We start from the raw sequence: 15,444 nt of genomic DNA, 5'->3' as shown, positions 1-15,444 counted from the left end.
TTTATTCTTATTGCCAAAGACTAAAACTTTTGATTTAGCTACATTTATAGTCAAGTGGTTTGTAGTACAATAACGTGTGAGCTTGGCAAGAAGTCTCCTCATTCCTATTTGGGTTCTAGAAAACAGCACTAAGTCATCGGCGTACATTAATACATTAATAAATCTAGAGCCTATTTGGGGGCTATGCGTCATAAGATCTTCCAGCTGCACTGGGATATCATTTATATAAAGGTTAAAAAGAGTAGGGCCCAGCAGGCAGCCCTGCCTTACTCCTCTAGTTGTCGGTATGCTGTTTGTTGAGGCCCCATTTGCTGCATATCTGACTCTAATTGCCGTATTAGTATAGAGAGTCCTGATCAACAAAATAAGTCTGGGGTCCATCCCCATGACTTGTAGTTTCCTCCACAAATGGTTCCTATCTATAGAATCAAAAGCAGCGATAAGGTCAATAAAGGCGGTATACAGCTTTTTCCCCTGGGTCTTGTATTTATTAATTAAGTGGGAAAGGACAAAACAATTGTCAATGGTAGACCTACCTGATCTAAAACCTGCCTGCTCATTTGCCAGAATTTCCTTATCCAAGCACCAGTCCTCTATTTTATTTAGCAGATGTTTCGTATACATTTATGAAATTATATTAAGAAGACTGATGGGTCGGTAGTTAGATGGGGCGGCTCTGTCACCTTTCTTGAAAATTGGAAAAACTATAGCTAACCTCCACCCTTCAGGGATTATCCCTACTTTATCGATATAAGTAAACAGTGCTACCAACACCGGTACCCGAAAGTCAATGTTGGACCTAAAGAGTTCAGGAGGCAGCAAGTCCTCTCCAGGAGCCTTCCCGGCCTTTAAGGATTGAATTATATGTTTAACTTCGGTAGAGGTAACTGGTGTCCATTCCGGACATTTCCTTAATTCCTGCTGGAGAATATCCAGTTGCAAGACATTTGTTGTATTGTTACCATCAAATAAAGCAAGATAGTGCTTCTCCCATTTTACTGCTGATATATCAGTGTCCATAAATGGGGAATGTTGTTTTAATATACCAGCTATCTTATGCCAAAAGATCGTAGGGAATTGGGATTTCGCTGCCATTTCTACCTCTTTCCACATCCTGGTATTATAGCTACTTTTCTTGTTTTTCAGTAGGGATTTGTATGCTCTCCTGAGTTGAACCATATTTGAATAATCACCATCCTGTCTGGACCGGTTAACTTTCCTAACTGCGGCTCTTAGATTTGACCTCAAGCTATGGCAATCGTCATCAAACCACTTTCTAGAGATCCCATCTACTTTTCTATCATTCTGGATCATTAAGTTCTTAAGAGTAGAAGTTAGCTCTATATAAGATGGCATTGGGGTGTTGTCTCCGGGCTTAGATTGGGAGATTTCCCTTGCTAGCTGCCTGGCTTCGTCTGAGTCCAAATAAGTGGTCACAGATTTGACATCAAGTCTATGCCAATATAACCTTTTGTAGTTATAAACCCAGGCGTTTACTAAGGTGTCAATTTCCTCTCTTGAATGAGGCCTAACTTCTGAAGAGAGTGAAACCAGAGCCGTGATGGGAAAGTGGTCACTTTCCTCTCTAAATATAGCTCTTACAACTGAAAAATGGTGTACTAAACTAGAGGAAGTGCAGATATAATAGATAGAGGTTGATGTTTTGTTGGACGAGAAAGTATAGGGATATATATACCCATCACTCAAGCCACTAAGTACTTGCATATCATTCATAAACAGGAGGGAAATTAACCTCTGGGCATATTTATTGGTCCTCTTGTCCATTGAGGACCAAGTGAACTCATTATAAAAGTATCCAGTTGGTACCAGGCCTCGGTTAGCGTAGCTCTTCATTGAGGAGCCTAGTCTTGCATTAGTATCTCCAACTAATATAATTTTTGCTTGGGGAAAGCGTCCCTTTAAGGTAGCTAATACTGAATCTAATTCATCCCACAAATCTCTTCCTAGAAGGTGGAATGAAAAAGGAGCAATATATACATTAATTAAGATTAAGTCCATCCCCCTGAACGAAAATCTAATAGGCAGAATATATTGGAAGTGAGGGTCTAAAGAAATTTCTTCACCCTTCCATCCCGTATCCCTTTTGACCATCGTGGTTAAGCCCCCAATTGCCCTCCCTCTTAAATTGACTTTGCCTGCCGGTTTATGCCATGAGGCAAAGCCCGGTAAACTGTGGATCATTAGTAGTCAGCCAGGTTTCTTGAAGGAGGATGAGATGATGTGTTGAAATCAGTTTTATAAAATCCATCCGGTTTGCAATGCCTTTCCAGCCCGCTATGTTCCAGGACAGGAGGGAAAGGCTAGGGATATAAGATACCCTACTTATTGGCCATTTGTTGTCTAGTCAATCACCCCAAGGCACTACTCCTTGTGTCTCTTCCTCCACCCTTCTGGTGGAGGGGTCCGGAATTACTACCACCGCCTTCTCTGGAGTGCCAAAGGAGTCAAAAGTGGCCTCTGATTGTTGCAGAAGTACCTCCCCCGTTCTTAAGGAAGATGAGACAGGTGAGGGCAGTTGCATAGTTGGGGGAGGGTGAACTTCTGCCGCTACATTCATGGTCTTTGTTTCTTTGAAAAGTCTTTTGCCTTCCCTTCTATCCCGCTGGACGGACTTAACAACTTTAGGCCTTGTCTGAACATGTTTCCCCGTTCTTCCAACTTGGATAGCCTTCTCGTTGAACTGCAGGCTTCTGCTAGCGAAGATCTTAATAAGTCAAATTCAATTAACATCGACCTTTGCTCCTTTGGAGACAAGGAGACAAATTCTCTGATTATAACATCCTCTGGCTTGTCGGTGCTTGCCTTCATATGTGGGACCTCCCTAGTCTGGCCTGCCTCCATAGCTTCTCCGGATTCTAGAGGAAAGACCCTGGAGGTAGCAAAGTGGTTCCTAGGTACCATTTTTGATGTTTGGTTAAGTCCTTGTAAAAGCGGTTTAATAGGCCCACTCGAGAAGACTCTTGTAGGAATGACTTCAAATCTGAGCAGGGATCCTTTTCTTTTCATTACAGCATTCGGAATGGTATTGCTGTCAAAATGCAGCAATATGCAGTTAGTCGAACACAATTGCTATGCTGGGGAAGTTTTTCGTATCTGAGTAGATATATTAATAAAGGATCAGATTTCAATAGCTGTGCAAGTGAGAGGATTATCCTTTCCTTTGAAGTCCATTGTCCTCTATTGCATGGGATTTTCCTTATCCTTAAAGCAATTTGTTTCTTTAACAACCTTCTTCCTTGATGAGGGTTAGCATCAGTACTTGCAATGCTTTGTTGTTTGGGTTGAGGTCTTAAACCCTTCCACTCTCTCCGCGCATCAGGACGGTGTGCAGTCTCACTTTCTTTAGCTGCAGGGTGAGGGTTATTTAAGAATTGAAAGATCCTCTCGATGTCTCTTTTGATCGATGTTAGTAAGTCATATATTGAATCTACTGTGTGCGCAGTTAACATACTCTGAGTACAGGCCATCTCTCTGAGGTCTGAATATGTTGGAACTTCTTTAAAACAGCTAGAAGTAGGAGAGGGGATAAAGCTTGAAAAGTCACCCATTCTAGCAGGCGAGTTTAAATCTGAAATCCGGGAAGAAAGCTCCCTTTCTGTATCTCCCTCTCCCAATGATACAGTCGACAGAGACAAAGTTCGAAGTTCAGATTGGGGTTCTGTATTACACCTCTCCATAAAGTCATCCAATTTAAGCTGTTTAAGAGGCTTGGAGTAATTAAGTTCTGTAATAGATTTTGGGGAGAGAGAGCAAGCTCTCTGCCTCTTACTTTTCTTTACCATTCTGGTAGATAGTTGATCCAGTATCTCCCATCGAAATTAAATATCGCAACAATTTATCCTCCCTCGGCAATCGTAGTCAAGGTAGGCCTTAATGATGGTCTCAGCCAAGGCACCACAGAGATAAAAACCAATCGCCTTTCCAAACAACGGCTTGTCTTTTACTCCCACTTCTTTGCTATCATCTATTTTCAGAATTGTTTAAATTGTTTAAATTATTTCACAGGGGAAATATGTGGGAGAAAGAGACTAAAAAGCGGATAGAGTTTCATTAAAAGCAGGTCTACCGGGAGCGTCTGCAGCCAGCCAGTTCCTTACTGTACTCATTCCAAAAACAAACAGCTCAAAATCCCCTCCGAGGTTAGGGGCCTCCACTGAGGTTTGTCAACAAGTCCGGTAATCCAAATTTCAGGCCTTGCAAGGAGAAGTCACAGGAGTAGCCTAAGCCAGGAATGCAGGTTGTAGTATTGTTAAAATATGTCTAAAACAAACAGTAGCCACACTATATGTGCTTTGTAAAAGTCCAGTATAAATTAAAAATAGATTAAAAATGAATTTAAAATATAAAAATACTTTAAAAACGTTAAAAAAGAAAAACCTAATTTGCTTTTGGGAGAGCTCCTTACAGCCGTTGCTCACCTCCAACCAGCTCCTCCCCCGGATAGCCCTTCAAAAATCAATGTTGATTGGAATCATAGAGTGAAATATTTCTTAGCCTTTATATTCAATACATACTTGGGTAGTAACAATACCAGGTAGACCTCTACAGGTCCCTAAACAAATTTCTTCTCTTAGGTACACCCACACATTTTTGGCAGGCAGAAATATACTTCTAGATTTGGGCTTTTGATTAAAAGTATGTATCTTGCATTTTTATCACATTTATTCCCACTGTAGGACTTCTTGGTCCTGTACAGCATCTATTATCCAAGTTTTGTTTTTGATTGAGGAAATTTTCAAAAAGAGAATGTAGATTTTCTGATATAGTGCAGACACCTCTAAGAACAAATTTATTTCCTACAGTTTACTAAATTAGAAAAAAAAAAGTCAATTTGGACCTATGAAAGTCTATTAAAAAAAAATAAAACAACTTACACTAGTGCCCTGGGTAATGGTTTTTCCACACTGAGTGCCTTGGAATGTGCATGCATGCTGGAGCCCCGGAAACTCAAAGACCAGCTGGCCGGTGCACGTGCTGGTCACCTGGTCTTCTGGTTTCCGGCGTGGACAGGCATGGCGGCAAGCTGGTCTTCGTGTGTGCCAGAGCCCCGGAAACCCAAACACCAGCCAGCTGGTCTTTGGGTTGCTGGAGCACGCATGCGTGCCAGCCAGTTGGTCTTTGCATGTGCTGGAGCGCCGGAAACCCAAAGACCATGTGTGTGCCAGCCAGCTGGTCTTCGGGTTTCCAGGGCTCCGTCACAGTCAAAAATCAGTTGGCACGCCGGAAACCAAAGCAGCAGCTGCAGAGGTGGGTTTCAGCAGGTTCTGACCAGTTCTGGAGAACCAGTAGCGGAAATTTGGAGTAGTTCAGAGAACTGGTAGTAAAAATTCTGACTGGCCACACCCCCATCTATTCGCTGCCTTCCGAGTCCCAGCTGATCTGGAGGAAATGGAGATTTTGCAGTAACCTTCCCCTGCCACGCCCACCAAGCCACACCCACAGAACCGGTAGTAAAAAAATTTGAAACCCACCACTGAGTAGCTGGCGACGGCGCGCATGCCCACAGAGAGGGGTCTGAGTGTCACTCTGGCATGTGTGCCATAGGTTCACCATCACGGTGCTATAGTTTAACATATATTTCTGTCAAACAGTCTCTTCAATGTTGCATGTTCACATATTTACAGTGATCAGCATTGGTATTACCCTAAAACTAATGCAACCTGTTTTCATAAGTGCTTACTTTCCATCTCATTGTCAGGTTGCTTGAATTAACCAAAACTGGGATTATTTTGAATTCAGGCTACTTCCCCAATTTTAAAACTCAATATCTAGTGGTGACTTTAATTTCAGGATGGGAATTAATAGTGGGATACTTTTCCAGCCGGAATGGAACATTTAGGCACCAACTCTTTGACACGCCCTCAGCAACCCACCACAGCCAATTTATAGCCAGCTTTCCTCCTCTGCTGGCCCATCCCTGTCCATTCTCCACAGTCAATGGGCCCCTGGCCCTTCATCCCTGTCCATTAGCCAAGATACCATTTGATCCGGGCATTTTGCTGCATGGGACAAATAGCCCCCAGCCAATTGGGTGGCAGGGTTAGGGTTAGGGAGAGAGAGAGATGGAGAGAGAGCGAGATGTGGCTTCTTGGGGGTGCATTTTGGAGAAGTATCAAGAGAAATGCTAAAAAGGCAATTACTTTGGGATTAATTTCCAAATGAAATTGGGTTGAGCACCCAGAACGTCTGGAGACAAGTAGTTCCACTGGTTAATTGTTCTCACTGTCAGGAAGTTTCTCCTTAGTTTTAGGTTGCTTCTCTCTTCGTTCAGTTTCCATCTGTTTCCATTGTTTTGCCTTCTGCTTCTTTGGAAAATATATTGCCCCCCGTTCTTTGTGGCAGCCCCTCAAAAGCCTGCTTTGTGACCTGCCTATCACACTCTTGGGCAAAGCTTGTGAGCCATTTCCTCTTTTCAGTGGTCCATGAAAGTATATCTATAGTATATAGATGCAGATAATAAAGTTGAAAAAAGGTGAACAACATTTTTACAGAACTGTAGATACGTTGAGGCCAGGCATGACAAGGAGTGGCTGGGAGGGGAGAGGTGGGTGAGGCGCTCCTCAATGTGAGTGATGTTGAGTTGGCTATGCCCACCCAGTCACATGACCACCAAGCCACGCCCACCCAGTCACATGATCACACAGCCATGCCCACCAAGCAACACCCACAGAACCAATAGTAAAAAAATTTGAATCCCACCACTGCTGAGCATGTATCTTTCCATTGTTCTTTGCACCACTCATAGATTATGAGGTTAGTGTCCATGTTTCATCAGCATATATTAGAACAAGTAGCATATACTGATCGAAAACTTTTCACTTCAGGCATAGAAGGAGGCTGTTCTTGAAAATTATGTTTAGCTTGCCAAATGCCCGCCAACTACATTTAACACACGGTTCAATTTCCTTTAATTTATCATATTCCATTGAGATCTGTTGGCCAAGGTATATGTAATAGTCTATTACATCTAGCTCTTCTCCAGATACATATATATATTTCTTTCTTTAGTGAATTTATGGCTCTTTTTCAGGTTTATTTTTAAGCCAAATGGTTCTCCTGCTCCTGTGTGTGTCTTTGTAGTTCTTCTGGGTCTTGTGAGAAGAGAACAACATCATCTGGAACTAGGCGCCATTGATTTTTATTCCATCTTTTGCCCAGTATAGTTTGCAAAATACTTCTTCAAGGCAGACTGAGAAAAGGATAGGTGATATAGTATTGTATTGTCATACACCTCGTTCTGTGTTGATTTTCATTTTAAGATCATTAAGCCAAATTGTCACCATTGTTTTTTTCATATATTGATTGTAGTAGGTTTATGTAAGCAATGTCTACACCTATTGGTTGAGTAATACATTAATTATTGCTTGCTGAGTCAAATGCCTTTTCAATGAAAGCCATGGATAGAGGCATGGTTCCTTTCAATGACTTGCTGAACAACCTGGATGTGACCCATTATGCTGTAACCACTTCTGAACCCTGCCTGTTCCTTTTGCTGTGCATGATTTAATGTTCTCAATATTCTTTTTGCTATTATCTTGGTGAAAACAGTTATTTTGTAGATGACTGAAAGGCTTATTGGATAATAGTTCTTTAAATAATTTTGGGCCTATTTCTTTTGTATAAGAATCACTTCAGCATTTTTCAATGCATGGGATATTTTTTCTTCTCTGGGACATCTCACTTTGCTAGTATTTTGTGTCAACTGTGACCATCAGCTTTCAGCATTTCAACCTGTGGAATACTGAAAACAGAGGTATGTACATGTATAGAAATATATAAACATTTCTCGGAATGTGCATGTAATGTTTTCAACAGTCTTCATCATAGAAAAGGTATTTTAAGATTATTCCTTATTGCCTTCTAAAAATTGTGCTGCATAAGAAATTAAAAAATGTGATCTTTATCACAATTTTTTTTAAAAAAACTCTGATGATAATGATGCTGAAAATATATTTTTAATGGGGAAACTGCATATTATTCTTTTTTTTTATTGAAAAAGTTTTTCAAATACAAATTTCCCCCCCTTTTCCCCCCTCCTCCCTAACCCCCCTCCCCTCCCCCGTGACTTCTTCATAATAAAACCCAAATACATAACAGATTATATAATACTTTACCATCCCCTTACTCCATCCCCATATGCTGATCCTTTCTTTCTAATAAAATTATCATCTGCCCCTTATACTATACATTTCAAAATAACATTCTACTATAACATTATATAATAACTCCTAATTTAGCATAATAGTAAATCAAATCTTTTATGTATATTAATCTAACATTTCAAAACGACCTTCCGCTATAAAACTATATAATAAATCCTAATTTAACATTTATTTAGTTCATAATCTACCCATTTCCTTCACCCCCATCGTTATATCTCTTAACTCAAATCTTTTACATATATTCATATCTAAACATAATATCCCTTTTCTTTAACTAAACAATCAAAAAACTAACCTGTCTCTTTCCTACAAGACTACCATACTTAATAATTCTTAATATCTTTATTCTTCTGCCCAATCCACTAGAAATTATTCCCTTATGTAAATAAAATCCTCTTAAAAAGACTTTAAGCTTGTAATCCATATAATATCTTCTGTAATGTCTTTCAGCTGGATTATAAACTCCATCACCCATGTTAGGGTAACATCACATCCTAATTCCAACAGTATGTTCGGTATCTTCAATTACCATCTGCCTCCATCAATAACAAATACCTTCATAATAAAAAAACAACAACAACCACCCGAGTGACTTTATAATTATATTCCATATAGTGTCTGTAGAGGTGTCTTTTATCCAAATTATTAATTCCAACCACCGTAATAGGGTAACAACCAGATCTTCTGCGTGCCCAATCCCATAACTCTCTTGCCTTGTAACTCAGCATAAACGTAGTATATTTATCAAAGAATCCCCCCCCCCAAAAAAAGATAGTTCCAATCCATTCAGTTTAAGGCCCTTTTCACATCCCAGAAATACAGCACTGCAGAGGTCTGTCACTCTCCTCAGGATAATATAAACCAATACTTTGCCAATTATCTTTTCATATATTCAATCATCTCTTAAATAACTGGCATTACACTGTTGTTTAGTTTAAAAGTTTTTGTTTTTGTGAGACCTACTTCTTCTTTTCTTGATTTTTTGTGGGTTGGATGTCCATCCTGAATTCCTTTCTGTAAATTGTATATCAACTATTTGGTTTTCATGCTGATCTATAATTTGATCTTGTTGGTTTTGGTTTTGTGGCTTACATCTCCATTCTGGTTCTATAAATTGTATATCAACTGATTGATTTCCATGCTGGTTTGTAACTTGATAAGTCGTTACATTAGAATCCGGAGCCGCCTCTCTTGTATTAAATAATCCAGCTGAGACCTCTGAAAGAGAATCCAAAAGCGGCTCATCTGTAGAGACCTCTGTAACTTGTTGTTCCTTCATTACTTCCACCTCCTTCTGCTTTTCTTGAATTTCTATCTCTTGTTGATTTTGCTTTTTGAGGACCTTGTAGTAAAATTCTTCCGCTTTTTCAACAGTATTTAGCTGATATCTTTCTCCTTGATATCTCAATATTATACCAACTGGAACATCCCACCTGAATGAAATATTTTGTTTTTTTAGCTCAGTCACCAATAGTCCAAATTTCTTTCTATCTTTTAACATCTTAGGTGGCAATTCTTTATATATCCAAATCTTTCTTCCATACAATTGTGGAGTAGAATTAAAGAATTTTTGCACAATATCATTTCTTATTTCTTTATCTGTGAAATAGATCACCACATCTCTAGGCAGTTGCCTTTGCTTTGCAATCCAAGAATTTACTCTATAGGCCTTGTCAATCTTACAAGATACCTCCTCAGGGTGAACCTTTAAAATCCCAGCCAGAACTTGAGCAGATATTTTTCTTAGATCATCACTATTATTTTCTGTAATCCTCTCATTCTGACCGCAAATTCTGTGAGCCTGTATGGCATCATTACAACTTCTTTTTCAATCCCTTGCTTTATATCTTCTGCATTGTAAGTCTCGTGACCAGCTTCCTTTTTAGGTTTTACTTCTAAACTTGAATATTTATCAAATCCTTTTCAATTTTTTGTATTTTATTGTCCAAATTATAAATCTTATCATCAACTTCCTCCATTTTAGACTCTAATAATTTGATATTTGTATCCATCTTTATAACAACCTCTGAGAAAGCATTAGTCACTGTTACAATCTTTCCTTGCAGATTATCATACTTTAGTTGTATAATTTCTTTAATTTCTTGCCTTAATTTTTCAAATTTCTGGTTCACAGTCTCATGATATTTTGCCATTTCCTCCTGAAGAAATTCTTTTAAATTAAAACCATTCTGCAAAATCTGCAGGCTCAAAGCTTGTTCAGATAATTGTGGATGGGGGAGCACCCCCCCCCACTGCTTGTTTATCAGGCTTTATTAGCTTCAACGCCATCCTGCCACACAAAAGAGCTCTCTTTTTTCTTTATTAAAGAAAACTTTTTCCCAAACAAGATCAAATACAGATCTCCAAGAAAAGAGAAAATTAAAATGGATATTTTCCTTCTGGTCTAGCCGGCACTATATATTTCGCTACTATGTAGCTTACGGAAGGACTTTCACTTTCGGCTTTCTTCTCAAGCCTCAGCAGTCGCCATTTTAAATTTATTTTTTCCGTTCAGTTAGAAGCACTTGTAAAGTCATTAAAAATACTTGCGGTTTAGGGTCCCAGGTACAAATCTCGCTCTCTTTAACTAAGCCATCTGTTGTTTTATTAGTTGGACCGGTCCCGCCGCCTAGCTCTGCAAAAAGGCAGAGTCCTCCCGAAGCCCGGAGCAGCGGCAAGCGAAAATAGGGAGCCCTACTCTGCTCATCCCCAAGAGTAAAAAAAAGACTCTGGGGACTTCGCAGAGGGCTCTACCTGCCCTCTCCTGCTCTGGCTCACATTTCCGTCAGGAAATGGAGTTTTTCGAGCCGCCTTTCAGGTATAAAGGCGGCTCTTTACAGGCAACGGGGCTGGCGGTCACGGAGGACCCTCTGGTGGCGACGGAAGCCAGACTGGAAGTCAGGAAACTGCATATTATTCTTGTCTTAAACCAGCTTTGCAAAGTTCCCTTTTCAACATCATAATTTCTGATCAGGTCGTTATCATAAATAGCTTGGATTGGATTTGACTATGAGTAGGGATTAGATATATTAGATATATTCCATCCTTTTGAGGTCGGGAAAACAGATACCCAGATTGTTGGGTGCAATATGCTGACTCTGTAAACTGCTTAGTGAGGACTGTAAAATACTGTAAAGTGATATATAAGTCTAAGTGCTATTGCTGTATTAGGCAAGGCCAGCTTTGATGGCATTGGTGACACTGTGAGGTCCACAGACTGGTGTTTCATCTGGGGCCCTGGCTTGGGCACACCATTTGCATTATCAATGATGATGGCATCAGCTGGAGTTGGATGTTGGAGACTGAGCTGGAACTGAGATTAAAACCTGCTCTGGAGAAGCCAGGGAAGGCCTCAGCAGGCTTTGATACTACTAACTCTGGTATCCTTTTGGGCCAGCTGCCAGGCTAGGGTTGGATGACCTGGGAAACAGATTATGACTGAACCCTATTGCATGGAGCTTCAAGATCTAGGTCTTTGACATCTTTAGCTCTGGTCAGGGTTGCACTATCCCACTCGGACTCTTAGAGGTTCTCCGGACTCAAAGAGCAGGTAGCGGTCATGGATACAAGATTCTATACACAGCTTTAGTTTGTGCACCAGATGTGTCCTTTCTTTGATAAGGACTCCTTGTGCTTGATCACTCAAGCCCTAATCATCTCTGTTCTGGATTACTGCAATATATTTTACAGTATTTTCAATGGGATACCCTTGAAATGTGTTTTAGGGGCTACTCTTGAAAGGGATTCAGAAGCTTCAACTAGTTCGACAGTGTGAGCAGTCTTTGGGGCCCCTAGAATAGCCCATGTTATACCACTGCTTCTCAAGTTGTACTGGCTTATTGGTTTGTTTCCAGATGCAGTTCAGGATGTTAGTTATGATCTTTAAAGTCCTCTATAGCCTGAGTCAGGCTATATGATGAACTCTCTTGTTCTGCTAAATCAAGCCTGCCATACTCGTGCCAGTAGAGGAGGTCTGTTGGATCCCTTCAGTCAAAGAACTCTGGCAGGTGGCATCCAGGATAAGAGTCTTCTCTGTATAGAGCCCATCCTCTGGAACATGCTGCCCCCCAGAGTAAGAGTCTGCTTCCACCCTTCTATTCTTCCACAAGGACCTAAAGGCCTGTCTCTTTTGGTTGGCTTTGGGACCCAATAGGGGAGTACCAAATTGAAGGTGGCTGCTGTTCCATTTAGTGACCCCATCTCTCTTATTCACTTCCTGCTCCTCTTCTATCTATCTTTTAATTCATATTATTGTACTTCAATTGTTTATTCTTATTGTTTCATTGTTTTGCTATCATCATGTTTACATATTTTTCCATTTTACTGTTGTAAACCATGCAGAGTAGCTTTTTTTCAAAAGAGAGAAGATTGTTTTTCATATAAGGTAATCCCCGAGTTACGAATGTTCCCTTAGCGAATGTTCAAAGTTACACGATAAACGCCCTCTAGTGTTTACAAACAAGTCCCAAAATTATGAATGTTGCAGCACCATGGCAGTTATTCTCTGCCCTTACGAATGACTGCAGAGGCTCTGAAACATTTGCCCTGCCTGTTCCCCCACCGGGTCTTCAGGAGCACTCTGCCTGTGGAGACTCACCTACTTTGCGAAGATCTCCTTTCTGTCACAGTTTCTTTGCTTGTTTCATTGCTTCAGGCTTTTGGTGCATTTGCAGAGAACAGAGGGCTAACATACCATGAGATCATGCGAGATCAGTAGCGCAAGATCTCGCGCTACTGATCTCATGTGATCTCACACTTTGGGCCTCTATTCTCTGAGAATTGAGGCTTGGATGTTTGCAAACGGAGGGAAGGCTTAGGTCTTTCAAGCCTTCCCTCCATTGCTGTTTCCTTGTCAAAGCCTGCAGGGAGATTGCCTCCCTGTAGGCTTTGGCAGCCCTTTACAAAAAGCCTTTGTGAGCACCAGTGAAGCTTGGGAGGTGCAGGCCCATCCCTCCAAAGCTTTTTTCCTACCGACAAAGGCTTTCTGAAAAGGGCTGCTGAAGTTTAGAGGGACACGATCCTCAAGCAGTTTTGTAGGGAGAAAGGAGGCTCAGAAGGGCACACACAGCCCTCTGTGCCTCATTTTCAACACTGAAGGCTTCATCAAGCGGTTTGGTAGTGACAAAGGAGGCCAAGAGGGCAAAAAGAGGCCTTCCGTGCCTCGTTTTTCATCATCGAAGCCTTCATCAAGGGTTCGGTGGTGAGAAAGAAGGCCCGGAAGGGCATCTGCGGGCCCTCCACGTCTTGTTTTTCATTACTGAAGGCTTTATCAAGCACTTTGCTGATGAAAAAGGAGGGAGCAGGCAAAGAAACAGAGAGGCTGGAGAGGAGACAGGTCTTCATAAGGTAAGTGACCCGGCATGGCAGGATGGGGGACAGCAATTGTGGGGACCCCAGGAGAGGGAGAATGAAGTATCTCAGTGGGCCACAGGAGGACTTCTGAAGCAGGCAGCCTATTACATCACTAGCCCCCCCCTCCCCCGGCCTTCTCCATCCAGAGATACCTCATGTGCACTTAACGAGCTGCACGGTCAATTCGCAAAAGGAGAGAGTGATCATGTTCAAATTACACAATTCATTCCTACAAATCCTCAGATTACAAATGGAATGGGATAGCTCCATTACGTAACTCAAGGACTACTTGTACTTTAAAAGATTTTTCCTCCTACGTATATTTAAGTATCTTCTTTGTACAACCCAAATGCATAACTACCAAGGAATAACCTGATCAGATTGCTGTTGACCCGGTTGTGCTTTTTTTAAAAATATCCTTATTTCTGGAGCAAGTGACAATTTTTTTTTACTTTGCTCTAGGATTACTGAGTGTAAATTTGCATTTATTGTCTTGCTAACCATGCTTTGAAATTGCACAGATGCTATCCTATCCTTTCCTTGACTTTCACTCGTGTTAGATGCTTCTGATGCCAGAAATCCCTACAGAACAGCTTCATCAGTAGATTCTTTCTAAATGAATGTGTGAATTTGAAAGCACTGTATTTCAAATAAGGATAGATGATATTAATATTTGGTTTGTACATGTTTATTCCATTATTCATCAATTAGCAGCTTCTTTTTGCAGTTATTGAATGATGAATGATATGTATTTAGTTTTGGGTTTGCTATTTTAGTAATACACAAACTCTTACTCTCCCACCCTCACTATTGTATCAGTAAACATAATAATCCCATCAAAAGATAGTGGCAGAGTTTGCTGATTCTGTCTTTATTAAGATGTCTACAGTGTCTGTTCCTCATATAGGATTGTGTACATTGCCTTACACACACACGCACACACACACACACACACACACACACACACACACACAATCAAGTAACTTCAAGATGCTTTTGAGTGAAAAAAATTTCATCTGGTATAAAGTGTACACTTGATCTAAGACTAAAATATTATAAATTCCAAAACTAATTGTTTTCCAGATGCCTTGGAAGTACTAGTGCTTTCTAATCTGTAGAGAAATGAAAAATGAGGGAAAGCCAAACAATAGTTGCTTATAGTTGCTTGTTTTCACTGAGCAGTAAAGCATTTTTATCAATAATGATTCCAGGTGGACTGTCATAGCCCTTCTAATTAGCATAAAACGCATCAGATTTAGCCTATTGACAATTTCTCGCAAAATACCAGTGTGTTAAACTGGTAATGTTAGCTTTACATTAATCTTCAGAATCTTAAATAAGGATTCCATCAACCGCAAAAATTAAACAACCTGTACTTATTTATCTATGAAAGAATGAAGTGAATCCCATTTGATTAGTCTTGGATAAAATGGTTACTATGTGAATGACACTTGAAACTGTATTTTCTTGAAGGTTTCACATAGCATGTTTTTGATGTGGTCATTTGACAAGTTGACCTGCCATTATGTAGTTTCCTTCCAGCAAACTGTAATAGTGCCAGAATGATAACATGCATATTCATTATGAAAAAGCTACCATTGGATACTTGCATCTTGATATCTCAGAAAAATAAACAATGGCATTTGCATGATGGTAAGATTACATAATCATCTTTCTTTCCTTCTGCAGATGTCATTGTTTTTTTAACACTATTGCAGACTGAACCAGACTGATGTTGCAAATTAGAAGCAAATCACAATGGAAAAATCTGTGCAACCTAATGTAGGGTTGCAGTACAGAATTCCAAATAAGTGCTATAACTGAGCATCTTACAGTCTTAATCTTGTTACTTACCTTTCCAACTTTGATCAATGAAAATGTGTCATAACTGCATATAATTCTTCTATGC

The 15,444-nt window shown here is 40.3% G+C and overlaps 1 protein-coding gene across 10 annotated transcripts in view; it reads left to right on the top strand.

The window, feature by feature from the left end:
• Positions 1-15,444, top strand: part of HECW1 (HECT, C2 and WW domain containing E3 ubiquitin protein ligase 1) — a 296,682-nt gene that overhangs the window by 87,368 nt on the left and 193,870 nt on the right. The window lies entirely within an intron of this gene.

This window comes from Pantherophis guttatus, chromosome 4, assembly GCF_059756535.1.
Source record: "Pantherophis guttatus breed Tessera chromosome 4, ASM5975653v1, whole genome shotgun sequence".
Classification (NCBI taxonomy): domain Eukaryota; kingdom Metazoa; phylum Chordata; class Lepidosauria; order Squamata; family Colubridae; genus Pantherophis; species Pantherophis guttatus.
The sequence above is the reverse complement of the archived record's forward strand: the minus strand, read 5'-3'. Positions and strand labels throughout refer to the sequence as shown.